Source organism: Mesocricetus auratus, unplaced genomic scaffold, assembly GCF_017639785.1.
Source record: "Mesocricetus auratus isolate SY011 unplaced genomic scaffold, BCM_Maur_2.0 Super-Scaffold_4256, whole genome shotgun sequence".
NCBI lineage: Eukaryota > Metazoa > Chordata > Mammalia > Rodentia > Cricetidae > Mesocricetus > Mesocricetus auratus.
In genome coordinates, this window is record NW_024429182.1 from 80,809,598 (window position 1) to 80,829,423 (window position 19,826).

Here is a 19,826-nt window from a genome sequence, read left to right on the forward strand (position 1 = left end):
GGGATTAAAGGCGTGTGCCACCACTACCCAGCGAACCTTAATTATTTTTGATTGTGTAAGGGGCCAGAGGATTTGGATTCTCGGGAGTGGGCAGATATAATAGATAATGAGTAAGTAAATATAGATACGCACATGCATACATGAGCACGCATTCAGGGAATTACATTCAGGATTACATGGCAGCACTTTTCAGGAACTGAGTCATCTCACTAGTCTGAGATGTACCTTCTGCCACAGGATATTGTTGGACAATTTACAATTGAGTGAATGCAGCCCCTTGACTACCTACAAGACCATGAAGATAGAGATGTTATGATTAATTTGAGACGATTTCTTGCTGTGTAGTCTAGGCTGGCTTCAAATTCTTGACCTCCTGCCTCAACTACAATGCCAAGATGTGGGACAAGCATCTCACATCCAGCCTAAATTGTAGTTTTTCTAGTCCATTAATGATGCTAACCCTGAACATGACTTGTGGTTTAGGCCATGGTCATGTCAAAACTTAACATACCAGATATAACTTAGAGATATTTATAGGGGCTGTAGAGACAGCTCCATGGTTAAGAGTGTGTATTGCTTTTGCAGAAGACCAGAATCCAGTTCCCAGCACCCACTGCTAGTGACTCACAACCACCTGCAACTCCATCCCCAGGGAAAACCAATGCCTCTGGCCTCCAGGGGTTCCTGCACTCATGCACATTCTCACACACAGACACATATACATACACATAACTAAAAACAATAAGAATACATCTTTAATAAGAAAGAAAACAAGTAGCCGGGCATCGGTGACGCACGCCTTTAATCCCAGCACTCAGGAGGCAGAGGCAGGCGGATCTCTATGAGTTCAAGGCCAGCCTGGTCGACAAGAACTAGTTCCAGGACAGCCTCCAAAGCCACAGAGAAACCCTGTCTTGAAAAACCAAAAAAAGAAAAAAAGAAAGAAAACAAGTCAGTCATGGTGGCTTATATCTTTAATCCCAGCACTTGGAAGGCAGAGGGAGATGGATCTCTGAGTTCAAGACCAGCCTTGTCTACAGAGTGAGTTCCAAGACAGCCAGGGCTACACAGAGAAATCCGACTCAAAAAAACAAAAGGAAAAAAAATAAAGACAGACAGAAGAAAGAAAAAAATGAGATGTGCTCTCAATTTGTAGCCAAGGCTAGCCTGGATTTCCCGGGTTCAAGCAATCCTCCTGTCTCATGAGAAACTAGAGTCACAGGCTCACACCAACATCTGCTTGGCAATCTTATTTTGCATTCTTTTCCTAATTGATACAAAAACTCTGTTACTCAACTGCTTTTGGAAACTGCACCCCCCAGAAAAAAAGATTCCCTTTGGGATGACTAAAATAATCTTGAATACTTGGTAACAAGACAATTTGTTTTAAGACAATGCCTTTTGGTTAGGACATGGCTTTGTGGTCCAGGGCTTGTCTAGTATGCACAGAGTCCTGAGTTCCACCCCTGGTCCAAAAAGAAAAGAGATCATCTCACATGAAATAATGCAATCACAACTGCTAACAGCAGAGTCCCCAGACTTCAGTGAATCTGAAACAGCCCAGGATACCCGAGGACACACCACACACACACACACACACACACACACACACACACATACCACACATACACCACATACATAACACAAATACAGCACACACTCATACCATATACACATACCATGCACCCACACCACACACACACACACACACACACATATATACACCTCACATATACCCACACCACATACATACCACACACATGCACTCACATGCCATACACATGTAATACACACATACACAGAATACACTCACACCACACACACACTCACACCACAGACACCTACATACACCACACACACACACACACACACACACACACACACACACACACACACATACCAGTAACCACAGGACCCACAGATCACCCCCAGAGAAGAGGAACCTAGTAGGGTGTTCTCAGATCATCGTTAAATGAAGACACCACTTCCTGAGGATGCAGGCAGGATTCTCAGATCTCACTCTCAAGAGCAAGATTCTGGGCGGTGGTGGCGCACGGCTTTAATCCTAGCACTTGGGAGGCAGAGGCAGGCGGATCTCTGTGAGTTCCAGACCAGCTTGGTCTACAAGAGTACAAGAGCTAGTTCTAGGACAGCCTCCAAAGCCACAGAGAAACCCTGTCTCAAAAAAAAAAAAAAAAAAAAAAAAAAAGAGCAAGACTCACAGATAAAACCTCCTGGAATAGTTGAAAGATGTGCGTTTCCTGAGCCCTCCCCTTCTCTGGGAGCTGCCTAACACTTCTCCTTGGTTGGGCACATGCAGTTGCCCTCCCGTTCTAGTAGTGATTGCCTACTTCTGGAGGCCAGCCTTATTTCTCCTATGCCTGATCCTGTTTGCCTGTGTTCCTACAGGACACTTGCTGCTCTTGCTTGAGCGCAGTGTGCTATACTGTTCATTTCCTAAAGGGGTCTCTCACTTGGGGCCCACGGCTTATGGATCTCTCTGGCCTCAGCTTCCCACCCAGTAACCAGGTGATGCTCAGTGAGGGGGGGGCGGGGAGGGAGAAGGAAGAGCAGCTAACATTGTCCTCAACTGCTTTTTCAACTTTATCACTTCAACAAAAACGTGTCCTGCTGTGGAATGTTACTTTAACTAAGCAAAGATGTGTTACATTTGTTTATGCTGCATTTGTTTACCAATGTAAGGATGTATGTTTAATGTAAAGGTGTGTTACATTTGTTTATGCTGCATTTATTTAACAATGTAAAGATGTGTGTTTAATGTAAAGGTGTGTTACATTTGTTTATGCTGCATTTGTTTACCAATGTAAGGATGTATGTTTAATGTAAAGGTGTGTTACATTTGTTTATGCTGCATTTATTTAACAATGTAAAGATGTGTGTTTAATGTAAAGGTGTGTTACATTTGTTTATGCTGCATTTGTTTAACAATGTAAGGATGTGTTACATTTGTTTCACCTTGCCTGCCTGAGGCACATGACTGGTCTAATAAAAAGCTGAATGGCCAATAGCTAGACAGAGAAAAGATAGGCAGGGCTGGCGGGAAGAGAGATTAAGTAGGAGGAGAAATCGAGAAAAGAGAATGAGGAGAAAGAGAGGAACACTCCCAGAGTAAGAAACCAAGCAGCTGCCAGACAGACAGAGACATGAGAAGCAGTGAAAGTTAGACATGCAGAAGGAAAGAGAAATAAAAAGCCCTGAGGCAAAAGGTAGATAAAGAGAAACAGGTTAATTTAAGTTAAAAGAACTAGCCAGAAACAAGACTAAGCTAGGTTGAGCATTCATAACTAATAATTCTCCATGTCATATTTGGGAGCTGACTGGGTGGCAGAGCAAAAAAAAGAGAAAAGGCCGGGTACCGTGCCCTTCTGCTGCCAGGAGCATGCCCACAGATATGCACAGACAATGGGGCTAGGGGTTTCAAAGCTTCACTTCTGTGATTTAAAGAAAGGAGGATGTAGTGTAAGTGGCCACTGATAGGGACTGCTTAACGAAATGCAAAATGGACACAGCCATTGGAAAACAGGAAGTGAGTCTGGATGTGACCCAGTGGGATGAGGTCCAGGACATGCTACAGAGAGGAGCTGGTAGCAGGACAGCTGTAGATGTGACCCAGTGACACTGTCCAACACGGGCTACAGATGCAGATGTGACCGAGTGACACTGTCCAGCACGGGCTACAGATGCAGATGTGACTCAGTGACACTGTCCAGCACAGGCTACAGAGAGCGGCTGGTGCTGAGACTGGTGTAGCTCAAATTTAAAGTGTGTGTTCAGCCTGGGCAAGTCCTTGGCCTCCATCCTCAGTACCAAAGGGGAAAAAAGGAAGAGACTACAAAGAGTGACTCCGAGATGGCTTGACGGTACACGGGCTTGCTGCCAAGCCTCATCACCTCAGTTTGATTCCTGGGACCCACGTGGTAGAACACATGCCTTTAATGTACGTAGTGAGTTCTAGGAAAGCCAGAGGCCCTCTCAAAAAAAAAGGAAAGAAAAAGAAAAAAAAAGGAAGAGGAAAAGAAGAAACAGAAACAGAAGACACTCTCACAAGGTGTCCTCTGACCTCCATTCGTGCACCATGGCACACAGCTCCCTCACCCTCACAAAAACATTTCAGTTAGGTTTTTTTGGGGGTTGGGGGGTGTGTTTCACAACACTGGAGATAGAACCTAAGGTCTCATTGTATTAGTGACAAAAGACCATCACCAAAGGCAACTTAACAGTTTATTTTGGCTTAGGAGTCCAGAGGGAGAGAGAGAGAGGGAGTGAGGAAGACATGGCATGTTCCAGAAGCAGGAAGCTGGTTGATCAAATCTGAGAGTGGAGAGAGAGCGGGAAGTAGTGTTAGGCTATAAATCCTCAAAGCCTGCCCCCCAATGACACACTTCCTCCAGCAAGATTCCACCAAACAGCCAGGCAGTGGAGGCACACATCTTTAATCCCAGGACTCAAGAGACAAGCAGACAGATCTCTGCTAGTTCAAGGCCACACTGAGTGACACCAAATTGATCCAGTCCTAAAGAGGAACCGCTCACACAAAGGTGATCTCCACACTTTGGATCACATGCCTTTAATTCCAGGATTTGAGATGTGTAAAAGAAAGAAGCAAAGTCGGTCTAAGAAATATTAGTCTCCAGTCACATTGAGGAGAGGCAGCAGTCTATAGGATTCTGAGGCTTGGTGGAGAGCAGTGCAGTTTGGAGATGCAATCAGAGGACACAATCGCCCCTTTGGTCTGAGCATTGACAGAGGTGAGAAATCTCTAGGACTTGGCTGCTTTGCTGCTATGGTCTTTCAGCTTGGACTCCAATAACTGTCCCTGTGTTTTTATTATTCCTCTTACAGGTGGGGACTTAGTTTGCAAATCTGTTCCTGAAGTCACCCAGTTCGGCCCCTCTTGGAAGAGAGCAATTGCAAGACCTTCCACACGTGGTCACTAGAGGGCGCGCTGAAGCAGCCGAAGTCGCTACCACTTGGGCACTCCCCAGAGAAGCATCCAGAAAACAAAGCAGTCTCATTTTCAAAGGGCTGAAGAGGCCCCTGCGGAGCATCCACACTCCATCTCCTCGTAAGTAAACGAACTTAATTACAATTTAATTTATTCTGAATTGTATTAACAATTAAAAGGAAATTACCCACTCGCTCTATTTTCTTTCTTTTTATTTAAAATAGGTTCCTCCTAACTTCAACAATTTAATGTGAGGAAACAATTGGATTTTAATGACCTCTCAGGAACTCATCCTAGTAGGTGGGTCCTGCCTTCCTCACCTAGCTTTGATTTACGGCACATCTCTCAACATCTTAATACTAATTTCTGCCCATGTCTGATAGCTAACATGGGCAGAAACACATCTCTCTTCAGCTACCACAGTTGCAAACACAAAAGATAGAAAACAGCACATTTCTGTCCTTGTTTGCCTGGGCTGCTGCCTCTCTCCACCCCTGTGGCCCACCGGCTGCAAGCCTTTTGGAAAGCGACCATTATGTAAAGAAGGGGATAGAAATGATTAGTATTCGGTTCATTGTTGGCCTGTGCCTTCTAGTCACTGTGTGGGGGTGAGGCGGGGAGCAAGGACAAAAACCAAAGCAAAAACCTATGCTGTTCACAATCACCAAAGGGTAGGATCAACTCAACTGCCCACCAAAGAATGAAATGAATAGGCAGGTGGATCTCTGTGAGTTCAAGGCCAACCTGGTCTTCAGAGTGAGTTCCAGGACAGGCACCAAAGCTACACAAAGAAACCCTGTCTCAGGGGAGAGGGGGGGAGGGAGGGAGGGAGGGAGGGAGGGAGGGAGGGAGGAAAGAAAGAAAGAAAGAAAGAAAGAAAGAAAGAAAGAAAGAAAGAAAGAAAGGGAAAAAAGGATGAAATGAACAAGCAAAATCATGAGGTCTGTCCATGAGGGAGTGTGATGGTATAAACTGTCAACTTGTTACCTCAGAGGCAGCCTCCAGCATGCCTATACCTCTGAGGATGTCTGTGGGAATTGTCTTGATTAAGTTCATTGATGTGGGTGGACCCATCTTAATTGTGGGCGGAGCCATCCCTGAGTAGGGATCCTGGACTGTATAAAATGGTGAGCACTAGCCTGTGTGCATTAGTCTCTTGCTTTCTGCTCTTGGCTGTGGATATGAACCAGTTAATTCAGGCTCCTGCCATATTTATTCCCCCAAGTAACTGACTTACTGTGACATGGAAAGTCACTCCTTTAAGGCGCTTTTGTAGGTGTTCTTTATCAGCTACAGGACACAAAACTAAAACAAGGAATATTATTTGGCTGCCAAAAGAACAAAGTACTGATGTATGCTACAGCATGAATAAACCTGAACAACATGCCACATGGAAGAGCAGCCATGAACGGTCACACCTCACATGTGTCATTTGTGGGAAATGCCCAGAAGAGGCACCTACAGACACAAAGGCTACATTAGTGGTGTCCTGGTCCTAAATGGGGGGGTTAATGGAGAGGGACTGCTTCCTAGAGGCAGGTTTTCCCTAGTGATACGCGTCTTTTGAAATAGCGGTAGGACTGCAGGACGCCGTGGATGTCCCCAGAGTCACTGTGCTGTACACTTTCCACTTCAGTTATGATGGCAAGAGCCAACCCTTACAGAGTGCACATCCTGGGGGACACACACGGGACATAACCAGCGAATGAAGAATGAAGAGACAGCACATTACACGAGTCTGAGGTGCCGTGAGAAACACCAAGTTCTAGTCAGTGTTGTCTGCAGAAACTCTAGTGCTGGCCAAATGGGCCAGTGCAGGTCACATGCCTGTTAATCTATGCAGGGGAGACATATTCAGGCTGCAGGTATGCTGAACACAACCAAGGCCACCCTGGTTTTTTCTGGGTGTATTTACGGTCTCTATTTTTAAGCAAATGTTTTTTCTTTATTTTTTAAAGATTATTTATTTTGTAGGGGAGTGGCATGGGGGAAGGGTGGAGGTCAGAGAACAGCTTGTGGGAACCCGTTTTCTCTTTCAACCTTGTGGGTCCCCTCAAACTCAGGTGGGCAGACTCGTCAAAAGCACCTTCCCCTGCTGAGCCTCTCCTCAGCCATTCCCTAGCATCTCTATTTTCAAGCTCTCATTTGTTTGTTTTGTTTTTTGATTTTTTGAGATAGGGTTTCTCTACGTAGCCCTGGTCATCCTGGAACTTACTTTGTAGACCAGGTTGGCCTCAAGAGATCCACTTGCCTTTGCCTCCCAAGTGTTGGGGTCACAGGCATGTGCCGCCACCGCTGGTTTGGCTTCTACTTTCAAACTCTTAAATCTTGTCTCCACTCCAAGCTGTCACAATCAGACACAACTGTCGGCTAACACAGTCTGGGGTACCTGAGAACCAGTAGGAGTCTTGAGACCAGAAGAATGGAAAAGAGGCCTGCTGGCCCAGAACCCCCAGATTACCCTGAGAATTTTCACCTTTTCAGTGGCTAGTATTTTTCAGAAGTTGGATGGCCAGACCATAGCAATGCCGGAAGTTGCTCAGGATTGGGTGTGGTGTTGTAACTGGCATGCCTGGAAGGACAAGGACACACTTGTGCCCCTCACTCTGGCCATCTAAACTGTTGAAGCAAGGTACCTCAAGGAACTGGAATTTCCCCCCTAGGAATCTCATGCAGGGAGCAGTGTGATCACAGGGGTAGCTTGTCTCCCTGGGAAAGGGATTTCACACAGTGTGGAGCAGACCTGAGCTAAAACAATGATGAACCAGTGATGGATGGGACCACACCTTGGCCAGGACCAATTATGTGTCAATACCATTGTTTTGTGGATGTAGCTGCCAGGCCTAGAAAGGAGAAAGGTTTGATCCAGGTATGTGGTAAGTCTACAGTGGGACTCTGCTGAAATCTGTTTCAGTTCAGCCAGGGAGAACTACAGACCATTCACAGAGTCGGCTATTGGAGTTTTTATTTTTGTCTGTGATTTTCTGTCCTTGGTCTTGCTGTATAGTCCATGCTGGTCTCAAACTCCTGATTCTCCTGCCTCTGCCTTCTGCATGCTGGAATTACAGGCATGTGCTGTCATATTCAGCTTGTAGTAGATATTTTTTAAATTGCTATGATCAACTGTCCCAGTTAGGGTTTCTATTGCTGTGAAGAGACACCATGGCCATAGAAACTCTTATAAAGAAATACCATTTAACTGGGGTAGCTTACATTTTCAGTGGTTTAGTCCATTATCACATGGTTTCACATGGTGACATGCAGGCAGATATGGTACTTGAGCTGAGAATCCTTTATCTTAATAGTCAGGCAACAGGAAGTAGTCTGTCTCACTGGGAGTGGCTTGAGCATAGGAGACCTCACAGCACACAGCACTTCCTCCAACAAGGCCACACCTACTTCATCAAGGCCACACATCCTAATAGTGCCACTCCCTGTGGGAGCCATTTTCTTTCACACCAGCCAAGACTCTGACCTTTGCACATTTACTGGATTGTACCACTGGACTTCATCTGACTTCCTTTTGCACAGGTTTTAAGACACCTGAGACATCCATGGTGCCAGTGAATGGACTAGCTTTAGTGGCTGGAACTAAGACTAGATCTCAATGTGACTCAGAACATTTTGGAAATTGTCAATTCACCTTTGCAGAAAAACACACCAAGTTGATAAAAATCAAAACACAAGTCTAGGCATGATGTCACACGCCTTTAATCCCAGCACTCAGGAGGCAGAAGCAGATAGATCTCTGTGGATCACAGCTAGGGCTGTGAAAAAATAAAAAGTCAATGTTCTTCCACCCCTCCAGGAGCCTGGGGTTTTGTTTCTACAGGATGAAAGGGGAGGGGGCAATGTAAGAACTATATCCATTGCCACCAAGCTGTACTCCTATAATGGCAAAAATGGTCACTTTGGTGTTACTGTATACTTAACACAACTTTTTTAAAGTCAGTGTCTGAGCTATAGTGTAGAGCACTTGCCTAGCGTGCACGAGGCCCTGGGCTTCAAAGAAGGTGTTTGTTAGATGTCAGTGTTCTACTTACACCACAGACTTGGGAGGCTGAAGCAAGGATCAAGGGAGCCAGGAGTTCAAGGTCAGCTAGGGTAGTACAGTAAGACTGCCTTTAAAAGAAAAGAGAGATAGTCTGGGGAGAGGGAGACTACTCAGGGAGCCAGAATGCTTGATAGCAACCATGAGAACCTGAGTTCTGATTCCCCAAACCACACATGAAAAGCTGTGTGTTACGCTATATCTGGGATCCCAATGCTGAGATCCCAAGGGTTCTCTGGTCAGCCAGTCTGCCTAATTGGTGAGCCCCAGGTTCAGAGAGAGATTCTTTCTCAAAAAAAAATGGTTGGACAGCAATAGACAAATACAGCCAAGCGGTGGAGGGGGGGAATAATAAGTAATTAAATTTTAATGACTTCACTTCACAGTTTAGAAACAAAAAGGTCATCACACACACACACAAAAAAAATTCTTGAGGACTGGAGAAATGGCTCAGTGGTTAAGAAAACTGGCTGCTCTTTCAGAGGACCTGAGTTCAATTCCCAGCTATCCATAACTAGACATGCATGCAGGCAAGACACCAATATACATAAAATAAATAAATTTTAAAAAAAAGAATTCTTGAGGCAAACTAAGGATGTTTGAATGTGGACTGGATGATGATTAAAGTGTGGAGTTATTCCTCTCATGAGGTGGGTGCAGCCGTGACACTCCAGGGTGCTTACCAAGTATTTATGAATCATGTGTCCACAATGCCTGCAGCTTACTTTCAAATGATTCTGATGAAAAGAAAAAGAAAAAGAAAAATCCAAACATTCCAAGCCGGGTGGTGGTGGCGCACGCCTTTAATCCCAGCACTCGGGAGGCAGAAGCAAGTGAATCTCTGAGTTTGAGGCCAGCCTGGTCTACAAAGTGAGTTCCAGGACAGCCAGGGCTACACAGAGAAACCCTGTCTCGGAAAAAAATCAAATAATTCTGAGAAATAAATAAAGCAAAATAAGCACATTGTAGGGAATAAAAGTGGCAAATGTAACAACTTCTGGGCCTTGTCAGGCTGGGCATGTGCTCAACCACACAGCTATCTACCCAGCCCCGAGGGTGGGGGCTTTGGCTGGGGATGTAGTTCAGTTGGTAAAGTGCTTGCTTATATGCACAGAGTCCTAGAGTCCATCCTTAGTACCGCATACACTAGCCATGGTGGCACACACTTCTAATCCCAGCACTGCGGCGGTCAGGACAGGAGGGTTAAGAAGTTTAGGTCATCCTAGGTTATGCAGTGAATCCGAGGTCAGCCTGGGCTACAGGAAATTCACCTATGCTGGCATAGAACAGGGTTTCACACTGGCAAGTGCTGGTTTTAATGGAAGGTCTATTGGTGAGCCTTATGTCCATCCTTCTTTTTAATATTAATACAATATTGCTTTCTGTCTTCGGGTGTTTTGCCTGGATGTATACCCATGTAATATAGTACCCATGGAGACCAGAAGTGGGCAGTGGATCCCTTGGAACTGCAGCTAGAGATGCTTTGAGCATGCATTGAGTACTCTTCACTACTCACCAGCTGCTGCCAGCTCTCCCTAAGCTTTATAGAAGTATGAAAATGTTTATAACAAGACAGTAAGGTAAGATGGTTTGATTCCTCCCTGGCTCTTTTCCTTACGGAATTCAGACAAACAAAACTGAACAGCAAGATGGGAAGGAAGATGAATTGGAAAGCACGGGCATCCTTTAAAGGATTGTGAGACATCATAAAGCATAATGCTAGACATCTGTGATACTCACAGGATGCACAGACCCAGAGATGCACTCCACAAATGTCAGTGAGAGTCACTTCACCTGCTGTACCTCTGCTAGACTGTGGGGGAATCAAGGGGGGCAGGCCTATGTGGGAAGTCCCTGTGGTTTCTGTTTCGTTTCCCTTGTAAACTCGCTGCTGTTTTTATGAAATCGCTCTCTGAAGTCTATTTAAAAATTCATAGTTGGACCAGGTGTGCTGGTGCACACTTCTAGTCCTAGCATTCAGGAGGCAGAGGCAGGGGGATCTCTGAGTTTGAGGCCAGCATGGTCTTTAGCGCGAGTTCCAGGAAAGCCAGAGATATGCAGAGAAACCCTGTCTCAAAAATAAATAAATAAATGTTCATGGTTGGGCAGCAGGGATGTAACTCTGGAAGGAGAGAACCTGCTCAGCATGTAAAAGTCGTCTCCAAAATTTACTCTCAAAATGGCACTTCAGGGCTGGAGAGATGACTCAGTGGTTGAGTACATACTGCTCTTCCAGAGGACCCAAGTTCAGTTCCCAGCACCCATGCTAGGCAGCTCACAGCACTTACAATTCCAGTTCTAGAGGTTTTCAGCACCTCTTGTTTCTGTGGTCACTGCTCTTCCATTCACATACCACTGTCTTAGTGAGGATTCAGCACCTCTAGTGTCTGCGGGTACTGCACTCATGTGTACATACTCACTGTCTTAGTTAGGATTTCTTTTGCCGTGACTAAGGCAACTTATTTTTAAAGAGCATTTAACTGGGCTTATAGTTTCAGAAGATCAGAGTCCATGATGACTGAGCAAAGGTGTGGCGGCAGGAACATCTGAGAGCTCATATCTTGATCTAGAACATTGGGAATGATTGGAGACTTTTGAATCATCAAAGCCTACCCCTTTGACACACCTCTCCAACAAGGCCACACCTCCTAATCCTTCCCAAACAGTTCCATCAATTGGAGACCAAGTATTCAAACATATGAGTCTATGGAGGTCATTCTCATTCAAAACACTACACCCACACATAGACCCACACACATTTAAAATAAAGTAAAAAAAATATTTTTTAAAATGGTACTTCTGAGCTGGACGTTGGTGGCATATGCTTTTAATCCCAGCACTTGGGAGGCAGAGGCAGGTGGATCTCTGTGAGTTCGAGGCCAGCCTGGTCTACAAAGCCAGTTCCAGGACAGCCTCCAAAACAATACAGAGAAACCCTGTCTCGAAGAAACCAAAAAAAAAAAAAAAAAAAAAAAAGGTACTTCTGATGCCTTTAATTCCAGCACTCAGGAGGTAGAGACAGGCAGATCTCTGTGAGTTCAAGACCAACCTGGTCTACAAGAGCTAGTCCCAGGACAGCCTCCAAAGCCATGGAGAAACCCTGACTCGAAAAACAAAAAACAACAACAGAAAAAAAGGTACCGTCATTTTGTGCTTAGTTGTAAAAAAAAAAAAAAAAAAAGCAAAGGTTGAAAGAATAAGGATGAAACTCAATCAGCAGAGGGCTTGCATAACATGCACAAGGCCCTAGTCCAATCCCCAGCACCACTTAAACCAGGTATGGTGGTGCACACCCATGATCCCAGCACTCGGGAGATACAGGCAAGAGGATCACCCTTGACTACATACACAATTCCAGACAATCCTAGGCTAGAGAAAGTGTCTTAATAATAATAATAATAATGAGAGCTGGAAAGATGATTCAGTGATTAAGAGTGCTTGCTACTCTTGAAGACCCAAGTTCAGTCCCCAGCACCCACATGGCAGGTCACAGCTCTCTGTAACTCCAGTTCCAGGGGATCTGATGTCTGCTTCTGGCCTTTACAGGCACCAAACACACAGCGGTGCACAAACATACAATGTAGACAAAACATCCATACACACAAAATCAAAATCAATAAATATTTCAAGTGATACAAAAAATAGAATTACCTGGGCTAGGAATGTGTACTTGCCTAGTATGGGTTTGAACCTCAGGACCACAAGATCAATCAATCAATAAATGAATAAATCAAATCCCTACTCACAATGAAATTTCACCCTGGTAAGATGAACCAGGAACTACCAGCTGCAGGAGATCATGGCTTAGCATGGTATTTAACTCACCTATGAAACAGAGACATGCTAAGGCTGGAGGCAGGGGAATTCCTGTCGTGGAGGCAAGGGGAGGAACCAAATGTGCCTGGTAGAGAGAATGCCCAGCACAAGCAGGAGTATTGGCAAGCCCAGAGAGCCAGAAGTCACCTGGCTCTGGATAAAAAGCAGACTGTTTCCTGAAATGACGCTGGAAAGGCAGGCAGGGACCAAGGCCCCAAGGGCTCTAGAAAGTCTCCATCAGAGCTGGGATGTGGTGGTGCACACCTTTAATCTCAGTACTTGGGAAGCAGAGGCAGGCAGATTTCTGTGAGTTAGAGGCCAGTCTGGTCTACAGAGCAAGTGCCAGGTCAGTCTCCAAAGCTACACAGAGAAACCCTGTCTTGGAAGGAAAAAAGTCTCTATCAGGTTCCTGTTCTAGCTCAAAGAGTGACAAATGCTGTTAGGAGGGGCAAGGCAAGTATGTTGTTTGGAGAAATCAGATGTTCCCTGGTTACTCTGGGGAAGGCTGTATTGAAAACAGCTGGCATAGTCCCAGTGATCTTGCTGCAAGCATGGTAATGAAACCCTGACCCAGCAAAGGTGTGGAAGGAGGGGTTGGATTCCATAGACACTGTACAGGTAGTCCAGACAGGACTTACTGGCTGATCAGAGGTGGAAGAGACTGGGAAGGGAATGTGGGCTGACCTCTAAGTTCTAGATTGGCCATTGAGAGGGTCTGAGCCTGGAAACCAAATGAGAAACTTGTGAGAAGGAAGGAGAATTTGTCCAGCAGGCTAGGGACGTGCAGAGTGGCAGGGGCCTGTGGCTGCCCAGGTAGAGATGGGGAATCAGTCATTCTAGGGAGAGTCCTGACTGGGGCAAGAACAATGTATGCTGTGGGTTTGTGTATCCAGACCAGGGATATGGTGGTAGACCACACTGTCTCCACCAAACTTCTTCCCAGTAGATCCCCTCTCTTTTTTTTTTAATTATTTATTTGCATTAGTGTTTTGTCTGTATGTATGTCTGTGTGAGGGTGTCAAGATCTTGGAGTTATAGACAGTTGTGAGCTGCCATGTGGGTGCTGGGAATTGAACCTGGGTCCTCTGGAACAGCAGTCAGTGCTCTTAACCGCTGCACCATCTCTCCAGCCCCTAGATCCCCTCTCTTAAAGGTTCTGATGGTCTCCTGATAGCACCGTGGACAACTTGAACAGAAACCATCAACAATTACTGCCTAATCGTTTGTCCGTCCTTTTCCCCAGCTCCATTATTGGCACTATTTTAGAAACTGACGGAGAGGAAAGAAAATGTAGAATCAAAGAGTACTCCTCATATGATATGAAGAAACCAGGTTCAAGAGAGTCAGGGAGTTTTTGTTTGTTTTTCTTTTGCAATTAGAATCAATGTTTGTTCTGTGTCACTTAAGGCTTATTCGTGTAACCAAAGGTTGGAGACTGGAAACTTCATGCTGATTTGTACATATTGAAGTTTTTCTGGCAGTAAAGCTTAGAGTTAATACGTTTTCATTAATAAATCATTTGTCAGAAAAAAAAACAATTACTGCCTATAGGTGGGGTTTGTCGTTGGGACCCCCAACTCCCCAATAAAGGACAAGGAGACATTATTAATTATAAATGCTCAGCTGGTAGCTTAGGGTTGTTGCTAATTAGCTCTTACAACTTAAATGAACCCATGTTTATTAATTTACATGCTGCCATGTGGTTCATGGCTTGTTACCTCATCTTGCTCCCTCTGTGTCTGGCTGGCAACCCACCTTTCTTCATCCCAGTGTTCTCTCTGTCTCCCTCTCCTGCCCAACCGCTTCCTGCCTAGCTATTGGCCAGTTGGCTCTTTATTAAATCAATGAGGGCAACATGTCTTCACCGTGTACAAAAGGATTATTCCACAGCACTTGTCTACACACTTGCCTTGTGCCAGACTCTGATGTCTTGTCAACCTGATGTAACCTAGAATAACCTGGGGAGAGAGCCTCAACTGTCTAGATCAGGTTGGCCTGTGGCCATGACATGGAGGTGATGTTTTGATTACCCTAGTTGATGTGGGAAGAAAAGTGGGTGGCACCATTCCCTGGATTTGCATCCTAGACTGTACACAAGAGGAAAAAATGAGCGGAGCATAAACATGCACTCATTTCTCTCTGCTCTCGGCTGTGGAGGTGATGCGACCAGCTGTTTTAAATCCTGGAACCCTTGACTTCCCAGCTGTGATGGACTGTAACCTGGCATTGTGAGCTGAAATAAACCCTTCCTCCCCTAAGTTGTATTTTATCAGATCAACAGAAATGCAACTAGAACACAGGCCCTATCCAGGAGATGGAGTGCCTAGTTTGAATGTGAAATGTCCACCTTGCACCAGAAAAATAAATAAAAAGATATAGAGCTTTCAGATTTAAGAATTCTGATTTAGCAGGGCATTGGTGGAGCACGCCTTTAATCCCAGCACTCGGGAGGCAGAGGCAAGCGGATCTCTGTGAGTTCGAGGCCGGGTTGGACCGACAGCCTCCAAAACAATACAGAGAAACCCTGTCTCAAAAACCAAAAAAAAACAAAACAAAACAAAAAAACTCAGTTTAAACGGCCTATAGTGAAGCCCAAGTATTTATTTTTAAACTATATTTGTGTGTTTGTGCATGCGTGCATGGAGGTCAGGAGGTGCCCACTTCGAGGAGGTATTAGTCTCTTCCACCATGTGGTCTCCAGGGATCAAACTCAGGTTGGCAGGTTTGGTGGCAAGCACCTTTATTGAATGAGCCATCTCACTGATCCTTTTTGTTTTTTAATTAAAAGCGTTTTTTGAGACAGAGTCACATTTTGTTTCTTAGATTGACCAGAGTTCTCTATGATCGTGTTAAAGAGGCCCCCATTGCTTCTATTCCTGCCTCATGTGAAGAGCCATGGGAGCACATGCCTGGAGCACTGGCTGACTTTGTGAGAGTCCAGCTCATCTGACCTCTTCCTGTTCCAGCCCTAAAGCTGCTGAAGGTAAATGTTGCCCCCTGTGAGAATGGAGCAGAGTCTGTTAGCGAGGTCTGTGGTGTTCAGAACCTTTGGGCCTTGCCCCACCCATACAAACAGGCCAACTGCCTGACACACAGCACTTCCACACCTCTCTTGGATGCATTTCTTCTGTCTGACATTCAGTGCTCTGTCTTGGGTGAATATGAGTTTGTGTCTTCCCAGGAAAAGTCACACAACCCTGCCCTCTCCTTATCCTTCATGGCCCAGCTGAAGCCATCATACCTGTACTTATATTGTAACTGATAGCCTGTGGTTTCTCTCAATTCTGCATCTTGGGGTTTTATACACAGAAAAGACAAGTGAATATACAGCCTGGTGTCCATGCTGGCATGTAACCTCTCTTCTGCTCCAGTCCTGAAGCTCTGTGAGGGGAAAGATTATGTCTACTTTGATCAATATTATAAGCCCAGAGTTTGGCATGTACAGGAGCCTAGAAACCTATTCATCAAGTACATGAACGTTATTCACTAAAAAAGGTGTATGGTGGGGGGGGTATGTGTATATGTGTACTATGTGTGTGGTGTGTGTGTAGTATATCTGTGGTATATGTATATGGTGTGTGGGTGGTATATGTATGTGTGGAGTGTGTGTATATGGTATTTGTGTGATATGTGTGTATATGTTTGTGTGTGGTGTATGTGTGTGTGTAGTGAGTGTGTGGTGAATGTCTGTGTGGTATGTGTGTGTAAAGTGAGTGTGTGGTGTGTGTGTGGTATGTGTCTGTGTGTGTGTGCTGTACGTGTGTATGTGTGTGTGGTGTCTGTGTGTGTGGTGTCTGTATATGTGTGTGTACATATATGTGTGTGTAATGTTTGTGTATGTGTGTGTGGTGTCAGTGTGTGTGGTGTATGCACAAGTGTGCACCTGAAGACTCAGAGGAGGAAGTTGGATGTCTGCTCTGTCATTCTTCACTGTACTGCTGTGGAATGGAGATTCTCATCGAACCTGAGTTATGCTGGCAGCCAGCAAGCCTCAGTGACTCGCCTGTCTCCACAGAGCGCCAAGGCTAGAGGCTCCCACACAGCTATGTCCAGCTTTCTTTCTAATGTGGGTACTGGGATCTGAACTCAGGTTTTTGTGTTTCAGCAGCACTCACTCTTATCCACTGAGCCATCTCTCCAGCTCCAAACATATTCACTTTGAAGTTCAATGCTTAACATGCTATTCTGGAGAGAAAAAAAAATGATCATTTGCCTAATACTTGGTTCTGTTTTGCCATGCAATTTATATTCTGCAAGTGACAGAACAAAACAAAACAAAGAAGCAATATTGAAAGCTCTCCATCAGCAGGCAAAAATTAGACTCACCATACATCAGTTCAGCCTGAGACCCCAATAGGCCTAAAAAAGCTATTTAGAAACAATTGTCAAAATTCTGTTTGTGGTGTAATTAAATAAGCAACTCTCTGCAGGAGTTTTATGGCTGGTATGAGATACCCAGAGAGTTTCTATGGCTTAAGGGCCCAAGTTTCCAACTTAATGGCCTACCCGCTTCTCAGACCTCCAGCTGAATATATGTGCCATTTGCTCAGCAGCAATGCTTTATCTAAGTGGATCCTTCAGCTTTGAAATATGTTTGCAGGGGCTGGAGAGATGGCTCAGAGGTTAAGAGCACTGACTGCTCTTCCAGAGGTCTTGAGTTCAATTCCCAGCAACCACATGGTGGCTGACAACCATCTACAATTCAATCTGGTGTATATGTAATAAAATAAATAAATCTTTAAAAAAATAAAGTAGATAAATAAATAAAATTGTTGGGTCACAATGGCACAGGTTTTAAAAAAAAAGAAATATGTTTGCAGGAGCTGAGGGTTATATCTCAAGGGGGACAGTGTATGCTCAGCATGGCAAAACCTGAGCTTCAGTCCTCATGCTCCCCACAAAAGAAATGTTTGTCAATTTTCTAGGAAGATGCATCATACAGTCCTGCTCCCAGTGACCAAAGAACTTTCTAGTACAATGATAAGGTCTCAGAGAGTGGGATTAGGTCTGTGGGGATGCCTGGTGAATAGTGGGTGCTTACTAGATTGTGTCTTCCCACATCTTAGGACTGTTTTCTGCTGAAGATTAACAGTGCCACCCGAATCAGGCTAATGGCCAGGAAGATGTTCCTGAAAGAAGTTAAAAATAAGTAAGCCAAGGAAACGTCTTAGAGAACCATAAAAATGAATACTTCTTAAACAAGGATTAAATTTTAAAATGTGGAATGGTTCAAGAATTTATATGTCATCCTTACATAGGAGCCATACTAATCTCTGTAATTGTTCCAATTTTAGATGCATGCCGCCAAAACCAGAAGCACATACATTTTTCATAGAATTTTATAAAAATGATATTTTTTTTAGGCTGCTGGGCCTTTTCTCTAAGCCATCTTCAAGCTTAGTTGTATGTGTAGCATAGTGCTTTCTTTCTTTTTCTTCTTTCTCCCTTGTCTCTCTTCCCCTCCCATGTCCTCTCTTTTAACACAGGACTCACTGTTGCCCAGGCTGGCCTCAGACTCCTGAGCTCAAGGCTCTGGCTCACTCAGCATCCAGAATAGATGGTGCTCTGGGACCACACCACACATCTGTCTCCTGTTTCTCATCTTCGTCCTTTCCCCACTTCCTCTTCTGACTCTTCTTTGGATTCCTCCTCTGACTCCCTCTTCCTCTTCATCATCTTTCTCCTTTTAACTGTTGTGAGGAACATGAAAACTGGAGAAAACATTGCAATAATTCCAGAAATAACTCCAGAACAATGATCTCCAAGTTCTCAGCAACCTGAAAAGGAAACACTCTGGTCCCCAAGGGAGAACTCTCTCTCCCTTTGGACATCTCATGTCCCTAGGGTTGGCCGCTGCTCACTCCCCCACTCTTTGCTTACACACTGGGTAGCTGAGCCCTCTTTCTGCAAAGGTGCGTGCTCCACCATGGTCCTGATTTGGTGGGGAGACCTTAGCTTTCTAAACCCCAGAATTCTATTTTCTGCCCTCTAAAGACAAGGCCACTGGTCTCTGTTCTACAGGGGCACCCCTGTCCTGATAAAGCACATGGAGTGATAAATCAGACAGCTAGTAAGTCTTACAGAAACTATCAGCTGAGGCTGGGGTATTGGTGGCACATGCCTTTAATCCCAGCACTCGGGAGGCAGAGGCAGGTGGATCTCTGTGAGTTCGAAACAAGAGCTACCAGAAACCACCAGCTGATTACCATTGACTACACAGTGACACTCAGTGGTCCCCTCTTGGTGATGCTCTTCACTCTGTGTGAACCTCCCAGACTGGTTGCTTCAGCAATACCCTGCTAGAAATAAAGACCCTCAAGTCATGCCCAGATCTTCTGAATCAGCTCAGGAGGGCAGGGCTAGCTGCCATATTTTTTTTTTAACTAATCTACTTAACTTTGTTTGACTAGGCTGGTCTCAAATTCACTATGTTGCTGAGGATGACCTCAGTCTCTTACCTCTATGTCCCAAGTACTGGGGCTACAGGTGTGTTTATTTGGTGCTGGGGATAGAGCCCAGCGTCTCCTGCATGTGAAGCAGGCACTCTGCTAACTGAGCTGCATGCCTAGTCCCTCAGACTATTTTTTCTCCAACACTGGGAGCTACCGCCTCAGGCTAATACATACCATACCCTACTTCAAACCAGAATCTTCTTGGAAGCTCTGAACAACCCTAACCTTCAGTCTTCCTCACCAACCCAAAGCTAAGACTGTCAATAATTCTTGCGACTCTACCCAGTGACCAACCTTAGGATCCATCACCCTGAGCTGCAGCTCGGGAGAAATTCAGAGTCCCAGGCCTGGCCCCAAGGCTCAAGAAGATTGTTAGCAATATTCACAGAAATAGAAATTTGTTCATTAAGAAACATAAAGGCAGCCGGGCGTTGGTGGCGCACGCCTTTAATCCCAGCACTCGGGAGGCAGAGGCAGGCGGATCTTTGTGAGTTCGAGACCAGCCTGGTCTATAACAGCTAGTTCCAGGACAGCCTCCAAA

The 19,826-nt window shown here is 45.0% G+C and overlaps 1 non-coding gene across 1 annotated transcript; it reads right to left on the reverse strand.

Annotated features, from left to right (window-relative positions):
• Positions 1 to 18,046: 18,046 nt before the first annotated feature.
• LOC121135565 lies at positions 18,047 to 18,151 on the reverse strand. The gene has a single exon (XR_005872664.1). It is a non-coding gene; the product is annotated as a U6 spliceosomal RNA (small nuclear RNA).
• Positions 18,152 to 19,826: the final 1,675 nt, after the last annotated feature.